The sequence below is a fragment of the Argentina silus genome, assembly GCF_951799395.1.
Source record: "Argentina silus genome assembly, chromosome: 11".
Lineage (NCBI taxonomy): Eukaryota > Metazoa > Chordata > Actinopteri > Argentiniformes > Argentinidae > Argentina > Argentina silus.
This window is the reverse complement of record NC_139665.1, coordinates 18459762-18481595: the sequence shown is the minus strand read 5'-3', so window position 1 is coordinate 18481595 and position 21834 is coordinate 18459762. Positions and strand designations below refer to the sequence as shown.

The window sequence follows — 21834 nt, the reverse complement described above, 5'->3', positions numbered from 1 at the left end:
TTTGGAGAGGCTTTCCTGGGCCTCACCATCTGTGATCATCCTCTGAAGTAATTTTCATTTATTGAGGATGTTTATTTTTTCAAGGACCCAGCCTTTTCTTCAGTTCAGTGTTTTGATTAGTCCATGGTCTAGTCCAGGTCACTCCTGCTTTTGTAAAAAGAGCATGTGTTAGTGTGACAAAGCCAATCCGGTTAGATTAGATCAGTTATAATGTTGCCCTGGAAACCCTTTCTATCCTGTTGATATGCACACACCTCGTGGATGTCCTCTGTATCCTATGTACTATACAGCATCTTAATCAACAGAGAGCTCCTCACCTGTCAGAGGTGTCAACACAACTAGCTTCAGAGTGATCAAAGGACCCATGTCTTTTTGAAGAAGAACGTTGATGGGGTTATTTATATGACCACTGCACAGTGTTGCAGCCTGGCTGGTCTAATGATTCGGTCTGCAGGGTGTATCGGCGTGTGCATGCCTCCATGATTATGTTGCAGATAATTTCTCCCAGCTTGTCCTGTTAGGAAGCCTCGATCCGAGTTGCCAAGACCTATCATAGGCTCAATTATGGGCCTTCTCCAAGCATTCTCCCTGCGGGTAAAAATAAATAAAAAATCATTACACAGACAGGATGCTTTTAATACCTGGGCAGAACTGTTAGGGTTGCAGGGTGTTGATTAAGGATGAGATTGTTAATCAAGTGTTCCTTTTCATTGTTGGCCCACTGCAATCAGAAGGGACGCTGTACAGTTTCATACTGCCATGTGCTCACACTACCGTTGAAATGTACTTGAAATTAAATCATGTATTGGCAAAGTATTTATTCTGCTTTTTTAATGTTAATTGCTTGTGCTTAGTGTGAATTAGATTGTCCTCTAATGTGTTGCCTTGGAACAGTCAGAACAGAAAAGAAAGCTCTCTCGCTAAATTCTAATCCTAGACTTGCCCAATGTTTTCAATTGCTTTTCATTTTTGGCCAAGTTCAACCAGGATGTTATTCGGGTTAGTGAGTGACTATTTGTTCTGACGTCTTGACTGTGTCCTCAACGATGAGATTAATTTTGCCCAAAGATAACAATGACCAGTAATGTGTCATAAGAGCCAATAGATCATTCACATTAGTATTATTTCAGGTAACATCACAGAATACAATAAGATGATATTAGGCTGAGATGAGACAGGCTGACTGTATATCTTGAATGACTTTCCATCAGGTCATATCCCTTGTCATGACAGTGAATGGTGGGGTGGAAAATCCAAGCCATTTTCTACGTTGCACTTTCTTAAGACCTCACTAGGGTCTTCGGCGTCTGAATAGCTCAGAGGGTAATGCCTGTATCGGAAAAAAGCAGTCAACAAGAACAGAGCTGTATATGTTAAACCGTTCCTGGTTATTACTATAGTCCCTGCTCTGGTTCCTTCCATAATGTTTAGCTCAGAACAGAGATGATCCCATGGTAGCTTGTCTCAGCCTTGTGCTTCCCCTCTCCTCTGCCTCACATTTCCTCCTCACAGAGCCCAGTCAACCACCTCGTCTGAGGGAGAGGATTAGTTCCCAGTAATCTTATGCTGAGAGGAAACGTTTGACTGACAGTGGCATAGATGGCATGTACATGTAAATATTTTGAAATGTATTTTTCAGACTTGATGCTGCTTGTCATTGTAAGACAACTTCATGTTAAAGGCCTGTGTTTATTGCTTCACAGTATTTTGCAGGGGGGATTTATGGTTATGCTGAGCATGATGGGTAACTGGATAAAGAGGGTCTCTGATGTCATGGTTCAAGTTGCTGCGTCTCTCCCCACTCTCCTCCGGCTTGAGAAACTTCTTTGCACTACCATAGCAACCCATGAATATTTTATCATGCACTTTCCAATAAAAGAGAAACACGGAAAGTGCCAGAAATCGGTTTATGCCTTTGTGTTTGTTGACAAGTTTATTATTATTGAATGGGGAGCAAGGGAGCTATAGGGCCATTAGTAAATAATTCCCCTTTTGGGTAGGAGCTCCCCAGCCATCGCACTGCAGTGGAGCTGTTATAATGAATCACTGTTTTGTCTTTGTCAGGCCTGGGAGAGGTGGATATTCACTACCTGATTACAGACAAGTAATGCAAGGTTTATTTAAATGAATTATATTTTTTTCTTATGTGCTGAATTTCAACTTGAGATGTAGATGAGGCTGAAGTAGGCATTGAAATTTGAACTGGAAATATCACTTTTATGATGCCATTTAATCATCATTATATTTCTGCTCTAGAGATTTAAATGGTCCAGTATGTAACATTCATGCTTTCTAAAAGCTTTCCTAATGGTTGTAATGACTATATTTAATTGGTAGCGATCAGGGAATGAGATCCCTTGAAATAAGTATTTCATTTATGAATGCTGTTTTGGTCCGGCGAAAGCGCTATCAAAGATGGAGTGTCCTACCCGACACTTGGTTTGGATATAAACATGTTATGTCCAGTGGTGTTCTAGGGGAGTGGACCTGCTGATTTTGGCCTTTCTGTCTCTGGTGGCTGCCTCTTCTAATTGTGTGTGCATGCAGAAACACAACAGCTGATGTCCGGCACTGCAAGTCCATTTCGGGGGGTTTATATTATCCTTAAGATGTTGAACTTCAAACTGAAGTTTACGCCCCCTACTCCATTAACAACTTGTAAACACAAACAAATGATCATTTGGTTCATTCCGGAAGTGAACATTTTTCTTTTCTATAGTATTTATTTTGTATTTACTCGTTGATCTTGTTTTTCTGCTGTTATTGCTACAAACCAAGTTGTAAAGTTTGTGCGCCATATTGTATGCACTTGGTGTCACACTGGCCAACGCTCCCAACTCTACACAGTCTGCTGTTGTACATCTCTATGGGAAGAAAGCAACATCAATATTATTGGTTGGCTAAGTGGGTGTAATGGGTGACTCTAGAATGGATGTTTGTTGATTAGCCCCCAGGAGCAGACATTTTTCAAAATTCACTATTTGATAGCCTGTCCACATGCATTTGTTTGTATTGATTGGCTGTGCAGGATAAGGAGTATGCTCACAAGTGTGGCTTCTTTCTGACTTTCCTCTTTAATTTTTGGAGTAACAAATTTAGACTACACTTTGTTCGGAAATTTTGAAAATCGTTTAGAAAAAATCTACATTTTCAAAATGCAGACCATCAACACAAATCTGTTTGTTGTCTCCCACTATGAAATCGGAGAGGGGACTATGGATTGGATATCCCACGCTTTCTGTCCATTCGTATGTCACACATTTTTATCTCCGACACCACTGGGACAATTTTGACGAAACTTGGGTGAATGATGCATCTCGCTATAGAGATCGGTTCATCTTGTGATGATGCGGCTACAGTGATAGGTTGTTATCATTAATAAAAACGTCATAACAGGGTGCAAAGAGAACCCTTTTCAGACTGCACCTTAATACTGTCAAATCTTTGAAAATGAATCAAATAAACCACGACAAGTTCTGGTAATTTTTCAGCCTACCTCAAATCCGTGGACTGCCTTCAAATAAACACAAAGCTGTAAGAAGCAAGACTGATAATTAATCAAATAAGCACTACACATTCCAGTAGCTTTTCAGTCATATGCGTTAACAATTATCACCAATTCACACAAGGAGGGGCACTACATCATTTGTGGGGGACAACATGTTCACTGTACACCTGTTTGGGGATGTTATACTGTACACTCAGCCACAGCACTCAGGATCTTAGACTTACATAAGAAATGCTCAAAAATAGAGAAACTTGTGTCAACACTGCAGGGTTTTTTTTACCAGGCTGCAACAGGACAGCGGGTGCTATATTGAGGACAGTGCAAGAGACGGATAGCACAAAAACACACACCCCTGTCTGAATGTCAACTGAGGCAAGGTGCCTCAGTGTGTGAGGCTTTTCTCCTCTATTGTTTTACAGAAGGTTACTGGCCGGTCAGGCTAATTATCTGTGACAAATGATTGTGTTGTTTTAGAAAACATTGGGGGGGTACTTCTCGTCCTCAAAACGGATGAGTCAGAGGGAGAGAGGGATTAGGATAGATAACATTAAATGGGAGTGATAGGACATCCTGGGGAATTGAACAAGTGAAGGGAGTTGGAACTACAGTACATAAACTGAATAATGGACTAACCGTACAAACCTTTTTTTCCAGTGAGTGCCTAGCTCTCTCTCGACAATACTAAAGGTTATCTTATACAAAGATCTATGGCTGTTATTCACCTGATTTACCGCTAGTTATCGGTGCTAATGTCGGTTGGAGTTGATGCATTTTACCCTCGACTACAGAATCTCAGCTCCTCTTACAGTCTTGTGCCGAGACTTCCACCTGTCCTCTGCGCCCGGCTGCGGTGTCGCTACAGTACCAGGGCAGGTGGCATAGTTGAGTTTTTTGCAACCGTGCATTATGTAAATGGCCTCATTGATTATGGCTCCTCTGCTGACGATTTAATTAAAGCCAAAGTGGCACACCTTGTGTTGGGGGTCCCCATGTCAGCTTAATAGAGTGTCACTAAATAAATAGTCATCAGCCGAGTCAACTGTGGGTCTCCAGGGGGTTGACACTGGGGTGGGGGGGGGGTTGACACTGGGGTGGGGGGGGACTACTGGAGCAGGGAACTGCACTTTGCTGCTGTTGTTATCGTTCAGCATACAGTCTGGCTTAGTTAGTGCTTGTAGTCACATTGTGTGAGCCGTAGACTTTGGCAGACTATGTACAGTAGATCCTTGTTTTAAATGGATCCTTAATTTGTAAAATGTAAAACATCTCAGAAAACTCTGTTGGATTCATTATTAAATGTAACAGTGTAGCACGCTATAGTCTCCCATCAAACTCCCTCTCCCCTGTTGAGCAATGGCTCCTGTAACTCCTGTGAGATGGAGAGAGAGAGAGAGAGAGAGAGAGTGAGAGAGAGCGAGTCAGCGAGAGAGAGCGAGAGTGAGAGAGACTTTGCCCTCCCCTCATTCCACCCTCCCCTCTACACCAACAGCCTGCCACCTGGAAAGACAAATGTTTGGGCTGGGAGAGAGAGATGGAAAGAGAGGGTTGGGGGCACGCTCATGCTGTAAAAGGCAAGAGATAATTTAATAAGATGGTTCTTTTGAACTGGCTCACAGTGCCTCACCCCCTCCCCCCAACCACCCACTGACCCATCCACCCTCCCCTGCACAGACAGATGGCCATTTGGAGTGGTCACAGACTGGTGGCTTCTCAGCACACACCAGGGACAGCTCACAATGTAATGTGTCTTTAAGGCTTTGGTCATGGGTCCAGTTGCCACTAGCGTTATGGTGGTGGTTAGGGGGGGGTTGTCATTTGGGGGGGTTAATTTATAATCATTTGGGGCGTTAATTTATAATAAACCGATAATTACCATGTAATAAATGTGTAACAAAGGTCATATTCTAGCCACTACACATCACATACTGTACAGTGATCATTTACCTGCTGTACAGGACATGCATTCCTGTTAACCAATAGTTGTTTTGGTTGTGCTACAGTCTCTGAGCATACATTAACCCCATTCTCCTCTGCTGCCATCAGAAGACTGATAGGACCTGTGGGAGAGGGGAATGGTAAGCCTGCTGAAAGCCTAGCTTATGATGGCATCAGCCCAGCCAGCCACCATGATCCCCCCTGGAGGCCTCTCTCTCTCCCAGCGTGGCTCCATCTCCAGCCTTACTGTTCCTCCACCGCTGCTGACTCTGGGCCCTCTGCACTGGCCAAGCAGGCTGCCTGCCTGCCTGATCATGGCTTAAAAAACAGTCACGCATGTGTTGTCATTTAGAGATTGTCATCCATTTCTTGTGCCAGCAATACGCTGGATTTATTTTAACTAGGGAACTACCCCATGGGCGTTTTTTTTTTTTACAGTTTTGCAATGATCAAAAACGAACTAAACTGTTGTATAACAGAGAGTTTTGCAAATGTTGGAGCTCTCTAGCTGTTGGATTGACATTGTAATTTCATGGTTGTTCAGTCACATGTTGGTTGGAATTAACAGTTCTAAAACATTGAGGGTTATTTTTCCATGTTGGCTTAACGTTGTCTTTTGATGCTCATTTTGTAAAATGCTCATGGGGCAGGCTCACTTTGTCATACTGTACATGTCTTGTATGTTGTTTCTTTTAGTGCCCTCATCTTCATTATCAAGCCACCACTGATACTTATGAACTCAGTAGTTTATTCCAGTTTTAAATTACGCTGTCTGAAAGTTGGACTGCAGGCCACTCATTTCTCTAGTCTATTCCTGAGGGCATACAATAGCCCCAGTGAACAGGGGTTGGGGTGGTTGAAGGTCTGTTGATAAACAGGCCCAGAGGTAAATGGGGCCTAAAGAGTTGTAAGAAGGGCCACCACCCCACTTGGCCAGCGCTGCGAGGAGTAAATCAGGGGCGGTGCTCGGCGGGTGTCAGGTGCCGCCCGTCAGGCTGAGTGATGGGCACTGGGGAGGAGCCCTTGGAAGGCGTGCAGACTGATTTATCTGCTTGTTTTTCAGCCCTGTCATCTAGGCACTGTCCATCACCCCTCTTTAAGGTCTCTGGGCCCAGGCGTTGTGCTGTGACAGAGAGAGAGGAGACAGGAGGGGTGGGGTGGGGGGGGGGGGGGGGATGTACAACACACACACCTATTTCTGGAGCCTCTCCCTGTGCGACAGTCTGATTTAGAGATGCAACACTGACTCAATTCGGCAGGGGAGGTGGGTGAGGGAGGGAGGGAGCACAGATGTGTGCTAAGCACATGGTGATGTGGTGGTCTGCGTCTTGGAGAGTCCCAGACATCACTCTGCCATGTCAGTTCAGCCCAGGGCGCAGAGCGGACCCACCCTTGTGTACATGTACCTGATGTAGATATCAACCTGAGAGTATTGTTTTTACCACAGTACAAGGTTGTTAAAGTGAGTAATCCTCCTCACTGACAGAATGTACCACATAGGATTATCAAAACATATGCAAGGCTATTTAGGAGAGCTTTGTTGAACTGGCTTTTTGTTGGGTATGAATTTCATCCTTGGGAAACACAAACATGAAACGTTTATTTGTTTTGCTTGGGCTGGGATCAAAACCTAATCCTATCTCTCTGTTCTAATGTGGTGATCAGAGCCAAGTGCTGTGCTGCTGGTCCCCCAGCACAGTTTCAGCCCACGTTGCTCTGCGAGTATGGATATAGTGTTAGCACATTTAAAAGCCCGGGAGCGCCTGTTTATAGGGCATTTATCATGGCCAGAGAACAATTCAGCCTGTCACCATGTCAGTTTGGATGAGCTCTGGAAATAAATCTTAACTCATCCAGCAGAGATAGCACACACACATTGTTGGCCGTTTATTCAGAGTGGTGGGGTGGAGGTAAGAGAGGGAGAAAGGGAAACCTAGTTAGACGCTTTGAAAGAAAATGAGTTTATAGGAATTGGGAAAGAAACAGTTGCAAAAAATTTAAAAACTTTGTTTCTTTTTGCAGTGCTCAATATCTGACGTTCTGACTACAGTATAAGTAAATTCATCCATGTTATGAAAAACCTATGGCATGTCTTTGCAAGGTTCAAACCAGATGTACAGTAGGTCTAGAAATATGAAATGACAGTTAACAGTGGGTGTTTTTTCCTTTTTTGGACTAATGGTAGTGAATTACACAAGTAATACAGTGTGAGTGTCTTTCAACCGGTTCATCAAGGCAGTTGTACGTGTATGTTGGTTAATGTGTACCAGTAAGCAGATTATATGGAATACTGTACCTACCACTTGGCATTGGGAATTAAGTATTTTTGAATTGAGTTAATATCCCTATTGCTACATCTATTTTGTTCAGTGTTACTATGCTTGTTTCACACGACCAACATGTTTTCACAGCCTAAACATTAATTTATTTACCTTGTTACCTTACACTATCACCCAGTATCTTTTACTTACCTTATTGTAAACCTATTTCCCCAACCCCCTTGCCCCCTTCTCCACATTCTATCAAATAAAAACACCCCTTTCATTGATTTCTTTAAAGGAAACAAAGAGTTTCCCCAAAGGCTGCTTTTTCATCCCTGAAAGACAAATCACCTGACATTCCTCAACAAAACAAAGCCAAGCCTTTGGTTTGGTGTGAGTGTGTCTTGAATGCTCCGCCACACCGTCGCAAGTGCTACTGAGAGGCAATAATGTGACGCGGCCATTTCAGCCGCCAGACTTCAGAAATGATTTCTGCCTTGTTTATACTCCTCCCCCAGCACCATCAATCACATGCTCTATGGGAAATGCAAACAGATTGGTGTTTTAAGGAGTGTTGAAGGCCCACATTCAGGACATGCACTGTAGTGTTTTGCCCTACCATAGGTGAAAAGGGAGCTAGCTACGACAGGGAAATGTGAATCTACAGCTGATTTTCTCATTTGAATTTACATGGCTGCTATATATGTGTGTGTATATATATACACACACACATATACAGTGGGGGAAATAATTATTTGATCCCCTGCTGATTTTGTTAGTTTGCCCGATTACAAAGAAATGAGCGGTCTATAATTTTTATGGTACTTTTAGTTTAACAAATAGAGACAGAATATCAACAAAGAAGTCCAGAAAAAACACATTATATAAAGTTAGAAATTAATTTGCATTTGATCGAAGGAAATAGGTGCAATTGGTGGGAAATTGGTGCAATTATTAGAAAATGGAAGAAATACAAAATAACCATCAATCGCCCTCGGCCTGGAGCTCCATGCAAGATCTTGCCTCGTGGGGTAAGGATGATCATGAGAAGGGTGAGGGATCAGCCCAGAACTACACGGGAGGAGCTTGGTAATGATCTCAAGGCAGCTGGGACCACAGTCACCAAGAAAACCATTGGTAACACACTACACCGTAACGGATTGAAATCCTGCAGTGCTCGCAAGGTCCCCCTGCTCAAGAAGGCACATGTACAGGCCCATCTGAAGTTTGCCAATGAACACCTAAATGATTCAGAGAAGGCTTGGGAGAAGGTGATGTGGTCAGATGAGACCAAAATTGAACTCTTTGGCATAAATTCGACTCTTCGTGTTTGGAGGGAGAGAAATGCTGAATGCTACAATCCCAAGAACACCATCCCCACCGTCAAACACGGAGGTGGAAACATTATGCTTTGGGGTTGTTTCTCTGCTAAGGGTACAGGACGACTTCACTGCATTGAGGGGCCAATGGACGGGGCCATGTACCATAAGATCTTGGACGAGAACCTCCTTCCCTCAGCCAGAGCACTGAGGATGGATCGTGGATGGGTCTTCCAGCATGACAATGACCCAAAACATATAGCCAAGGCAACAAAGGAGTGGCTCAAGAAGAAGCACACTAAGGTCATGGAGTGGCCTAGCTAGTCTCCAGACCTTAATCCTATCGAAAATTTGTGGAGGGAGCTGAAGCTTCGAGTTGCCAAGCAAAAGCCTTGAAACCTTCAGGATTTGGAGAGGATCTGTAAAGAGGAGTGGACCAAAATCCCTCCTGAGATGTGTGCAAACCTGGTGACCAACTATAAGAAACGTCTGACTTCTGTGCTTGCCAGCAAGGGTTTCTCCACCAAGTACTAAGTCATGTTTTGCTTGGGGATCAAATACTTATTTCCTTCGATCAAATGCAAATTAATTTATAACTTTATATAATGTGTTTTGGACTTCTTTGTTGATATTCTGTCTCTATTTGTTAAACTAAAAGTACCATAAAAATTATAGACCGCTCATTTCTTTGTAATTGGGCAAACTAACAAAATCAACAGGGGATCAAATAATTATTTCCCCCACTGTATATATATATATATATATATATATATATATATATACACACACACACATACATATATATAAACATCTGAGCAAACTGTATCATGCAATTGCTTTCTGAACGTTGTTTGCTCTGTATTGAAGCAGAGGAGTGGAAAACGCTATTAGCTAACATAATACACCCTGCATGCAGAATTAAGCAACAGAAGGCATTCAGACATTTGTCCCCCTCTGTCTCCCCCCCTCTCTCTCTCTTTCTTTCTTGCACACGCAAACACACACACACACACACACACACACACACACACTCAATACCTCTTTCACGTAGCCTACCTAGCCTCTCTATGTCATCAGAGATGTGTTAAAAAGCTCACTCTTTGCTTATTATACTAGATCCTCTATATCATTGTCATGTTACCCTGAAGCTCCAGTTTGAACCCTCTTTTATTGGATGGCTTGTATCTTGTCTGAGTGTGATATTGTTTTGGCCATGCTTGACCAACATCATGACCTAGACTCTGGAGGTTTGACCAAAAGCACAAACCCTGGTCGTTCTGTGGAAGTTCGCAAATGTTATATTTCAGGGATTCTCATTTGGTATTTCTTTTCTTCACATATTCAGAATCATACTAAAGTGCCATCATTTCCCCAGCTCCAAAAATAAACAACACATTTTTAAGGAACAGGATGCTCAAATGGTTTTGTTTGTTTTTTTTGGCAAGTTTTTGTTGTCTCTTTTCCATTCCCCATAAGAGCAATCTGACAGTCTTGTGATGGGAATCATCTAAGACAGTGTTTTAATTACATCCTGGAACACCTTAGATTAAACTGCTGTGTACTTCTCAAAGATAATGACCAACTGATTACATGGGTACAGTTTTTTTTTTTTATATATATACAAAGCCGTGATTAGTAAACAGACAGATAATCACCTTCATTTGTTTCTGTCACTACAAACATAAATCATCTTCATATTGTCTTAGATGTGAGCAAACAGTGACTGGTTATACGGTGCATCTCTTGGATTTACCAACTATTAGCAGTGTTGTTTAAAACCCATTTAATACCCTGCCCTGAGACTGGCTCTCTCTTTGATAATGTTTTTTTAGATCAAATCAACTGGATATTGTACATTAGATTTAATGCAGAATGGTCTCCCTTGTAATTTCATTTTGAGTGCGAACAACGCTGTATAGCAAGCCTAGCTGTTCAGTCACCCTCAACAGCTTGTAGTAAGAGTGTCCTTTATCCACATGAGCAGAGTCTGGCGTCACGTGCCTCCCAGTTTACTTTGAGAAAGAGCACACTTGACCTTTGACCCCGCGGACCGTGTGATAAATCGAGAGTGACACACATCACAAGAAGAGAAGACTGGGAATTCTGAGCGATGCTCTTGGTGGGAGCCAGGCGATTTCGCGTTTGCTCCAGATTTGAGTCATCGTATGCAGGCAGGCGACTGAGGACTCTCTCTGGTAGTTTGATGGTGGCAGGACGTGACACAGGCTCTCAGAGGGGAAGGCTCTCCTCAACGCGGAGCTGCCCCTATTGATCCCCTCACTTAGGCACTGGTGACCCTGAATCATAATCAAATCTCCTATCGCATGACAGGAGCAATGGGTTGTATGACCCTAACGCTATGTTTAGATTGCTTTTCTATTATTAGTATATTTCCGAATATACGTTTTTACAGTAGATCCAATCAACTGCTAGATATTGTACATTAGATTTTTGGAATATATCTGACTTGTACTACGTTGGGAGTTTTGTTGCTACGCTGATAATAGTTTGAAAATAACATGTTCTGTATTTATTGAACTATCATCATCCTTATTTTCTCCTGCTATATTTGCCAGCGGTAATCCATCCCAGTTTAAATGTGTTCCCCCCCCGACAGCTGTGGAGGCAGGGCTACACAGAAACAGCAGCCAGGTGACAGCCCTTAGCCACTCCCGCAGGTAACTGACACCTCTTAGTCCCTAATACACAGGACCTGCTGACACCGCTGACAGGCTCCTGGCTCCTGGCTCCGGCCCCTACCTGGCCGTGGTGCAGCCCCAGACACTCTCTTACAGCTGGGCCACTGAGGACCAGGAGTCCCCCCGGAGAAACCACAGAGCATGGACCGTCACTCTGTCACTCTGTCACTCTCATCTGCCCAGGGCTGAGCGGAGGGAGGGGCAGCTAACAGACACTCATAGCACAGCGCACCTCAGGGAGCCTGCGTGGTCTATGTTGGGATGTGGTGTGTCTAGGAGGTGACAGCCCTGCATGGGAGAAAGACGCCTGACAATGACTGGGAAAGGGGGAAGAGAGCAATTGCAGATTTTCAGCTTAAGGAGTGTATTTTTAGACAAATCACATGCGCTGTGCGCTCTGTCTCTCTCTCTCTCTCTCTCTCTCTCTCTCTCTCTCTCTCTCTCTCTCTCTCTCTCTCTCTCCCCCCCTAGCTCTCTGACACACCATCACCTGGCTGTGTGTGCTGACAGTCCGAGTCCCAGTCCCAGAGCAGGCAGTAATGAGTGGGAACAGATGACGTGTGTTTGTCAAGGCCATGTTACCATATGAAAAGAGCTGAGAGGGAAAACAGCTGGCTCATCAGGGGGCTGCAGAGTGGCAAAGCCAGGCAAGCAGCTCCATAAATCAATCCACAGAATTGTCTCGGATGTTGCTCTTTCAATGCGGGTGCCTGCTATCTTCTGCACGAAATGCACTCTTGCTTTAGTATAAGTATCCTTCATATCTCTCTGCTAGCTGATTCACCTGGACCGTAGGTGTAATGATAGCTCCATTGATTTCAGACTCCCAGCGCCGCTGTGGATTCACCTTAATTGTTTCTAAACCTTGATTGTTTCGCAAGCATGCTATAAAATTGACTTGTTTGTCTTTGGTTTTTCGTAGTAGCCCCCAAGCTCATTGCCGTGACAGATGCTGAACACTTGTTGATGGAGTGGTTCTATGTGTGTGTGTGTGTGTGTGTGTGTGTGTATGTATCGACAGTGAAATCCACCCCTTGAACAGGGCCACGCAGGAAAGCAGCACCTGTCCCGTGTGTGAATTGATCGGACCGCCTGACCAAAAGCGATGGCCATCGATCCCTCTTCTAACAGCTGAGATATGTCCCTGAATATGACAGTCATTGATTGGGAGAAATAATTAAAACAACCTGTCTGCAAGGGGAAGGAGTATTATCCCCCCCTCATCCCCTCTCTGCCTGCCTGTGTAGAGGCAGCAGTCACAGGGGTTGGAGTAATTGGTTTGTAGGCCCTAGATGGATCGATGCTGAGCCTTCATATCTGCTGCTCGCCACAGCTGAAGCCACACGGGGGAACGTTTATTCCCTGTCCACCCCATTATGGTGTCGGGGCCGAAATGAATGGCGCTGCGTGTTGACGGCCGTGTTCAAATATTCTCAGCACTGTTGCTCACATGCAGAGCCGTGGGGACGGAGAGGGAGCAAGAGAGGGGACTGAAGTGAGGGCGGTACGGGCTTAAAAATATAGGGTATCGTGTTTGTTGGTGTCAGTGCGATTTCACTAGGTGTCAGGGCTCGAGATAATATCAGTTGTAGTGTAGCTACGTCTACTAGTGACATTAAATCTTCCTAGCCTATAGACCTTTAGTGTATTTTCTCTTTTTGTCATGCCTGGTTGTACATTTGAAAGACCAGGGCACGGCTCATATAATGTTCCACCCACAGATGCTTATAATGATGATTACCCCAGTCGTCGGTGGCAACAGAGGGCTTTGTTTGCCCCCTCCATAGTCAGAGACAGCCTGGCTGTCTTTTCGATAGAATTAGAATAAGTAGAACGGACATGCCCATTCAAATCAATATTCCGTGGTGGATGTGCCAGCGGCCATCTTTTGGCGTACCATTTAGAAGTTTTAGCTGACAGCTTTATTTAACAAGCCTTTATTAACAACTCAACTGGCATTGGAATGTTCAGTCAAATTATGCTTAGCTGCTATGGTGCGGCCTTTCAATTTGTAGCTTCTCTCTTCTGTATTTCGGTGTACTAGCCAAATTGCCATGGTTTGTTCTACTCATTCTATTTCTATGGTCTTCTCCAGCTGGGCTGTACACACACACACACACACACACACATACACACACACACACACGCCATGACAGGTCCTTTGTGGTGTTATCACTTTGGGCAAAGTGTGTGTTATCCCTTCGCCCAACACGGCCGCCCTCTTGTTCCCACCCCCTGGCTGGGTCTGCCATTGTTCTCCTGGCCTGGTATACGAAGACACTTGTAGCAGCGCCTGGGTTGTAATTAGCCACAGCTATCCCACCCGTTAGTCTATTTTAAAGCTGGCCTCTGCTGCCAGCACAAAGCCACGACGCTGTTCTCACTGGTGCAGCGGGCAGAGGAGGCAGCAGTCAGACACTCATGGAAGGAGACTGCTGCTTTAATATTATGCACATCAAACAGAGAAGAGTGCTGTTTGTTCTAATGAGTCTCCCAATGCCACTTTTGTTGTTTAGTATGGAAGAGATGTCTTCCAGAAACTTCTGCAATGTTTCTTTCTGATCTCTCTCAAGAGGGGGCCGCTGCCAACAACTTCCCTGCACAGAAATACCTTGCGCTCGCAGCCTCCGTGCAGAGAGAGCAGACTCGACCCGATGACTAAGAGCTAAACGCACAGCGGAATGAGTGAGCGAGGAGAAGTGCTCTCTGCCAGCGGCATCCATCTTGAAATGAATGCTGTGCCATATCTCCTCCAATGTTTTGGCAGGTCTACTTCATTTAATCTTCAAATGTACTTCCTCATCCTCTGCCTACGAGGGACGTGCGGACTCCACAAAGTCTCCACATTTTTGTTCTTAAAATTGGGCACTAAACTATGGTACTTTACTAGATTGTTATGGTATAGTATGTACTGTAGGATGACACTTACTGACCAGGGACCCCCCAAGGAATGAACCAATTGCAATTTAGAAAATTTTCCTGACACAAGACGCAATTTGTTGTCGGGAGTACGATGCATTATTTGTCATGCATCTGTATTTTTGCCCATTGTTGTTTATCACAACACAAACAGAGGTCAAAACATTGCCCAATGTTCTCACGTCCCAAAAATACCTCACACCTAGTAATTTCCATAGATTTTCCAGACCCAGCGCCACATTTTGCCGTCTGAGTCAGCAGAGCGAGATTATAGGGTCTTTAAAATTCCTCCCTGCTGTTCTTTCTCCCCCATTGTGGCAGCCGCAGTATCGATACATGCCTGAATCACCTCTGTTGTTGTTATTATATTATTACTGATGCATTGCTTTGACCTGCGGTCACTGGCATGTAAATGGAGGGAGAGAGAGCTCATCAGCTACAGTATTGAACCTCTGTCACACGCGCCACATTTTAACACACACTGGCACTGCCCGTACCAGCAGCCCGTACCAGCAGCCCTCTCACGGCTAACCAGTAAAGTTAGTTTTATATTGGATATTGGGTTTTCTCTCTTCAATAGCTCTTAAACGTAGCATGACTGAGATGGAGCACAATTCACACCTTTTTCTTTTCTTTTTTCTTATATGGTTTCAGACTTCACTCTTCAATAACTCTTAAACCCAGCATGACGTACATTTGAAAATTATATATTCTTAATCAGGGGCGTATGGACCAAAATCCGCATAGTTATTATTATTTTTTTTTACATGATTTCAGTCTTCAATAGCTCTTAAACCCAGCGTGACTTCTATATGAAAGTTATATTTTCTTTATCAAGGACAGATGGAGAAAATCAAAATTTTTAACATGGTTTCAGACTTCATTAATCAATAGCTTTTAAACACAGCGTGACATGTCTACAAATATTATGTATTCTTAATAAAAAAAAAATTAAAAAGTTGATTTTCCTCCATCTGACCCTCATTAAAAAATCTATAACTTTCATATAGAAGTCACACTGGGTTTAAGCTATTGAAGAGTGAAATCTGAAAACAATATATATATAAAAAAAATAAAAGTGGGGATTCTTCTCCAGCTATTGAAGAGACAAAATCGAATATCCAACATAAAACTAACTTTACCAAGGTTCATAGCCAAACTATACCAACGCTGCCGCGCACTGTAACGTCTCCGTACCGTGAGCTGAAGCAGCGTAGTTTTGAGTCTCCGTACCGTGAGCTGAAGCAGCGTAGTTTTGCACTTTGGGTCCATGTAGCCTCCCGTTGTGAAGTATATAGTAGCAGGAATTATCTTCAGATAGCTTCCCTTTATGGAATATAGCCTATTTCGTCATCAGATCAACGTTTGTGGCAGGGCATCTTGTCTCGCTCTTGGTACCGAAGCCTGTAAACTGTGTTAAGGGAACTAAGATGGATCTCTATGCTCTTGTTTCGGTGTTGGTGTACTTTCGGCATCACTGTACGGAATATAAGAAAGCATTCACATTCGTATGGATTTTTCAATGTAAGGAAAATGGTGCTTAAAATGGTTTTAGAAATATGTGGAGCCAAGGTACACTGTAAGCATGCCTGGTTTCGGTGATATGTGCCTCTTTGATTTATTTGCTGCTGTATATATGTATGTATGTACAGTATGTATGCTAATTTAGTTTTAATTATGTTTGGGTTTCTTTTTCATTCTCTCTACAGTAGGTGACAATGTTGCATAAATGTTAATTGACTGCTCAAATGGCTTGAGTTGATTTCAGTTTAATGGACAGCACCCTTGAACAACAGAAGGGCTTGTTTATTTAGTGGCAATTGTCAGTGTTTGTTTTTGAAAATGATGGAAAGATAACCGTGGTGTAATTACAGAACATTAAGTGAAGTGTATCCATGTTGCTGTTTTGACCATCAGTGGTATCTCTCTCTCTCTCTCTCTCTCTCTCTCTCTCTCTCTCTCTCTCTCTCTCTCTCTCTCTCTCTCTCTCTCTCTCTCTCTCTCTCTCTCTCTCTCTCTCTCTCTCTCTCTCTCTCTCTATATATATATATATATATATATATATATAGACTCACCAAACACTTTATTAGAAACACTATACTAATACTGGGTAGGGCCTCCCTTTGCTCTAAAAACAGCCTCAATTCTTTGTGCCATTGATTCCACAAGATGTTGGAAACATTCCTTTGAGATTCTGGTCCATGATGACATGATTGCATAACGCAATTCCTGCAGATTTTTCAGGTGCACTTTCAAGCTGTGAATCTCCTGCTCTACCACATTCCAAAGGTGTTCTATTGGATTCAGATCCGGTGACTGGGAAGGTCACTGAAGAACACTGAACATGAAACATGAAAGAACATGAAACCAGTTTGAGATGACTTTTGCTTTGTGACATGGTACATTATCTTGCTAGAAGTAGCCATTAGAAGATGGGTAAATTGTGGCCATGAAGGGATGTACATGGTCAGCAACAATATTCAAATAGGCTGTGGCATTCAAGGGACAATTGATTGGTATTAACGGGCCCAAAGTGTGCCAAGGCAACATTCCCCACACCATTACACCACCTCCACCATGAGAAGGTGTACAGGTGTTCCTAATGAAGTGTTGTGTGAGTGTATACTTCTCTCTTGTCAGATCTCTAATAGCCTTTCAACTATGGATCCCAAAGACCTTTTGCTATTGGAAATCACTGACTGTTTTTAAGTTCAAATAGATTTTTACACTGAACTCAAACAGATTTATATTAATATCCTGCCCATGTGTAGGTAACACATAAGAGTAGCCTTCAATACATGAGTCTATCTGACCTTTCTCCCCTACCTGGTGGCACTCTCTGAGGTGCTCTACTGTATGAACAGCATCCTTTGTGGTCATAGCTTATAAATGCAGCCACTGGGTCCAGCAGGTGAGACAATATCTGTGGCTCTCAGGGTTAGTGCTTTCTTTCCACCGAAGCCCCACCAGCGCCGGTTCCATCAATTTAGTGCTCTCTCTCTCTCTCTCTCTCCCTCCCCTCGGGGGGCCGGTGCCACACTAAATAACAGCGTTCACGCTCTCAAAGGTTAACCGGTGAGTCAGACATGCTGATGACAGGCTGACCAATGAGCTGCAGCCTGAGCTGCCACACGGTCCTGAGCAGCACATCAGACGACTCTACACACACACCGGCATTCTCTCGCATCACTGCAACTTATTGGATTTGTGGCGCTTTTATAAACTGTAATCCTTTTCAGGAGGACAAGGCATTGATTTTTGAGAATATTAATGATGGATTCACTCTCGCGTAATCACGCTGACTGTATTTGCTATTTCCAGCCACTTGTCAGTGAGGACCCTGTCTTTGGGCAGTTTGTGTGTCTGTTTCATATTGTGAATGGATAGTGCCATCTCTCTGTTCTATGAATTGAATGTGTGAGTCACTGTGAGGGTGTGGGTGTGTGTGTGTGTGTGTGTGTGTGTGTGGGTGTGGGTGTGTGTGTGTGTGTGTCAGAACGCCAGTAAGACGAGTGTCCACCAGGAAAGCCAAGAGGAAGCGGTCCCTAAAGAGTGAAGATGCTTCTGCTAGTCAGTTAGCCAATGGTAAAAATATTGAAGTGTGTGGGTGTAGGTGCAGGTGTGTTGGGTGCAGGTGTGCATGCGTGTGTGGGTGCAGGTGTGCATGCATACGTGCTTTATTGTATTTTCTATTAACATGTTAGAATTTGTGCACCTGCTTATTAGCATAGCAATTTGACCATGTTCTTTTCTACTCTCTCCAGACTTGCATTGAAATTGAGATACAGAACCAACCGGCTAATAATCAAGACATTTAGTGGCATAACATGTTAGAATAAGCAGAATAACCTGTAGGTGCAATCTCACACAGTCTCACACTGAAGTGACTAGACATTGACACACAGTACTCTGGTTCACTACACAGCCACTCTGGGCCCTGGGCAGCATTACAAACTTTTTTAAATATTTTTTTATATCCAAGCTTTTGCAGTGTAGAGGCAAAAGAAGTAAAAATCCTTCACTGCTGCATTGCTTACACAGGACACTGTATGTGATACCTATAAACATAACTAGAGTTTGCAAAGGGGGATATTTACATTCATTAAAGGGTATCAGCTCTATCTGAGGTGAAATTAGATGAGAAGTAGCTTGTACTGGGAATAGTATATGTCTCATAAAGTGAAGAGGTATGAATGCACAGATTATCACTGCTCACCCTAAACGAAATGTCTCACCCAGTTTCAAAACACTATCACTTTTCATATTGTGTTATGACAGATTTAAATGCCTTGAGGGAGAATCTATGAAACAGCAATCCACCTTAGATTTGGACACACACACACACACACATACACACACACGAAGACTGATTCCTCAGAAGCACAGGATGTAGGAGTGTAATTCCACTGCAGACAAATGGCATGAGGCGCTCCTCTGAATTATAAATGAAAGCAGAAGGGCCTTAGTTCTGCCTCCTCACCCAAGCGTGATTTTAGCAGCGGTGCTCAGAGCCTGGCATGAGTGCCACACACTCACAACAACAGGTGGAGCTACACACACACACACACACACACACACACACACACACACAGACAGACACACACATTAAATCCGTCAGCCTCACAGACCTGGCAAGTGTATTGAATCAATGGTCTTTCTACAGCTCATAGTTTGAGGCTGAGGTGTCTCAGGAGGGCCATGGTGAAAAGTGCCCCTCCATGACCAGCCATGTTACTAGCGTGGCCCCTGCGTGTGTCACCACCAGCTGGCCATGTGTGCCCATCCGTGGTCAGCGGAATGCGTGGTGGCAAAGCAGCATGCAGGAAGAAGTCCTCCTGGCCCTCCCTGTGTGTTTGGCTGGTCAGTGACAACATGCTGGAGGCCTTTTGAGCGGTGCCAACTGGGTCCACCAACATGCCAGCTACCATTTGGGACTGGACTCCTCCTCCTATGTGAGTCATGGCACTTACAAATCACAGGGACGGATCTGCCATTTGCTCGGGGCATTGGAGTGTTTGTCGTGCTCTACTGTAATGTGACAAACTGAATGTTAGGCTATGGAAAGTGGAGCCTCTATTTGTAAATCAAGGATTGAAATAATGTTTTGTGAAATTGTTGAAAGCATTTGATAACGAGTTATTCTTGCGTTGGCGAAGGGGTATAGGGGAGTATGACCTTTATCTGCTATCTACAATGTGTAAAACTTTGTCAGTGTAGCTTATCTTCAAAAGAGAGAGAGAGAGAGAGATGAGCATGTGTGCATGCTATGGTGTCTCTATGAGTTTGTTGTGTGTGTGTGTCTGTGTGTGAGTGTGAGAGTGCACAGGTGGTGCACCCCTCTTGACTGGACACCCCTCTTGACTGGACACCCCTCTTGGCGGGGAGATCAGTGATGGAGAGTTTAAAGTCACTGTAACCTGTGTCACTGTTCACTGGCTGCCCTCTACCCATCTGCCGGTCCAGTTAGGAGGCCCTGCTCTGGGGTCACCTGAAAGTGAGGTGGACCCAGGTGGGCCCAACCTTATGGCACACCTGACAGATGAGCTTTACATGTGTGTGTGTGTGTGTGTGTGTGTGTGTGCGTGTGTGTGCGTGTGTGTGCGTGTGTGCGCGTGTGTGCACGCACGCGCGCGAACACATCGTTCTCTCAAACATTTGAATTGATACGCTCATTCAAAAGCCTTTATTAATTAAATTGCCAATATACATTATCAATACAAAAACAAAAAAAACTTGTATAATCCATAAAATACCCTGCTGTAACTGCAGTTTATGATTGATGGGAGCATGTTTAGTCATATTTTCCCTCTCCTGGCATCTTTTGAGTTCTGCCGCCTCAGCAGCCTGTCACACTTACAGGGTCGTTAAATCAGCTTTACACAGTGACTCAGTGGGGCCATGATTGTATTATACTCATATTAAATGCATCAGGGACCTTTTAATGGCACGTTATATTTAGGTGGAACCATATTTGACCAATTTGCATATTTGAACAAGAACAGCTGTGGAATCCCCAATCTCCTCTGGGATTGCCTACAGCATATGTCTCATAATAAACTGGAATTATGAAATGATATCGCTGCCTCTATGATTCACATACGCTGCATGAGTTTGCGGCGCACATCAAAGCAATGGAAACGGGATGATTCTCTCTGTCAGAGAAAATCAAAATCCATCTCATGTAGGCATCAACTCCCAGCAAACATCAGGGACATTGCCTTACCTTAATCTGTGTGGATGCATGTATAAATGAGTGTTCAACTTGGATGAGTCAGCTCCATCCCAGCATTTTACATTTACTGTCCAATACATGAAGTATTTACTTAGAGATCAAGGTAGGGTCTAATGCTGTACAACACACTTGACATTATTGGATGGTTAGGTCCACATTAGTCTGCTCCAGCCTTTAACAGTATGCATTTATTTGTCCTGAAACAGTGAAATTGCTCCCGCAGGGTGTGTATTTTTGTTCATTAGGCTTGTAAATGTCTGTATATGCTCTCCGTTCATTTGAGCCTGGCCAAGCACAGATGAGCTGGCATTAACTGGGCACGCTCACAAGTGGCCCTGGTCCCATCGTCCGGGCCTCCAGCCTCTCCACTCCAGCACAGCTGCTCAAGAGAGCACCAACACACACACACACACACACACACCCTCACTTCCCAGCCTTCCATGGTTAGGATTTTACCCATGCACAAACATTGGTGTAGGAATTAAACAGATCTTCATGGTTGACTTGAATAGTTGTCTCTCTAGTGAATGGGAGGGATGAAAACACATGCTGCATTATGAGGATTAGCATAGTCTATGCTAATAAAATCGTATTGTTTCCTTGCTAATGAGCCCCTCTGAAATATTGTTTTGATTTGGAGACAAGAATCACACAGGTGTGCTCAAAGTGATGAAGTCCTTCTTGAGAAAAATAAATGGTAAAAAAATCCAATTAGTCACTGTATCCTAGTATACTTCCCAGTACTAACAGAATGTCAGGTTGTGATTTATAAAGTAGCTTGGTTAATCACTCAGCATTTACGGTACCTATCTTGTGGTAATGTGGTTTGATATCCAAATTGCTGATATCAACTGTCAGTTTAATGTTATGCCAATAGCTAATGTTATGCTTATAGATATAGCTGATTTTATTGCTCTGCATTTTAAGCGTCAGGGGATTATTGCCCCATTCCTGTGAAATT

At 43.6% G+C, this 21834-nt stretch overlaps 1 protein-coding gene across 1 annotated transcript in view; it reads left to right on the top strand.

Moving 5' to 3' along the window:
* trappc9 (trafficking protein particle complex subunit 9) overlaps positions 1 to 21834 on the top strand; it is a 153441-nt gene that overhangs the window by 104277 nt on the left and 27330 nt on the right. The gene's annotated exons all lie outside the window — the stretch shown is intronic.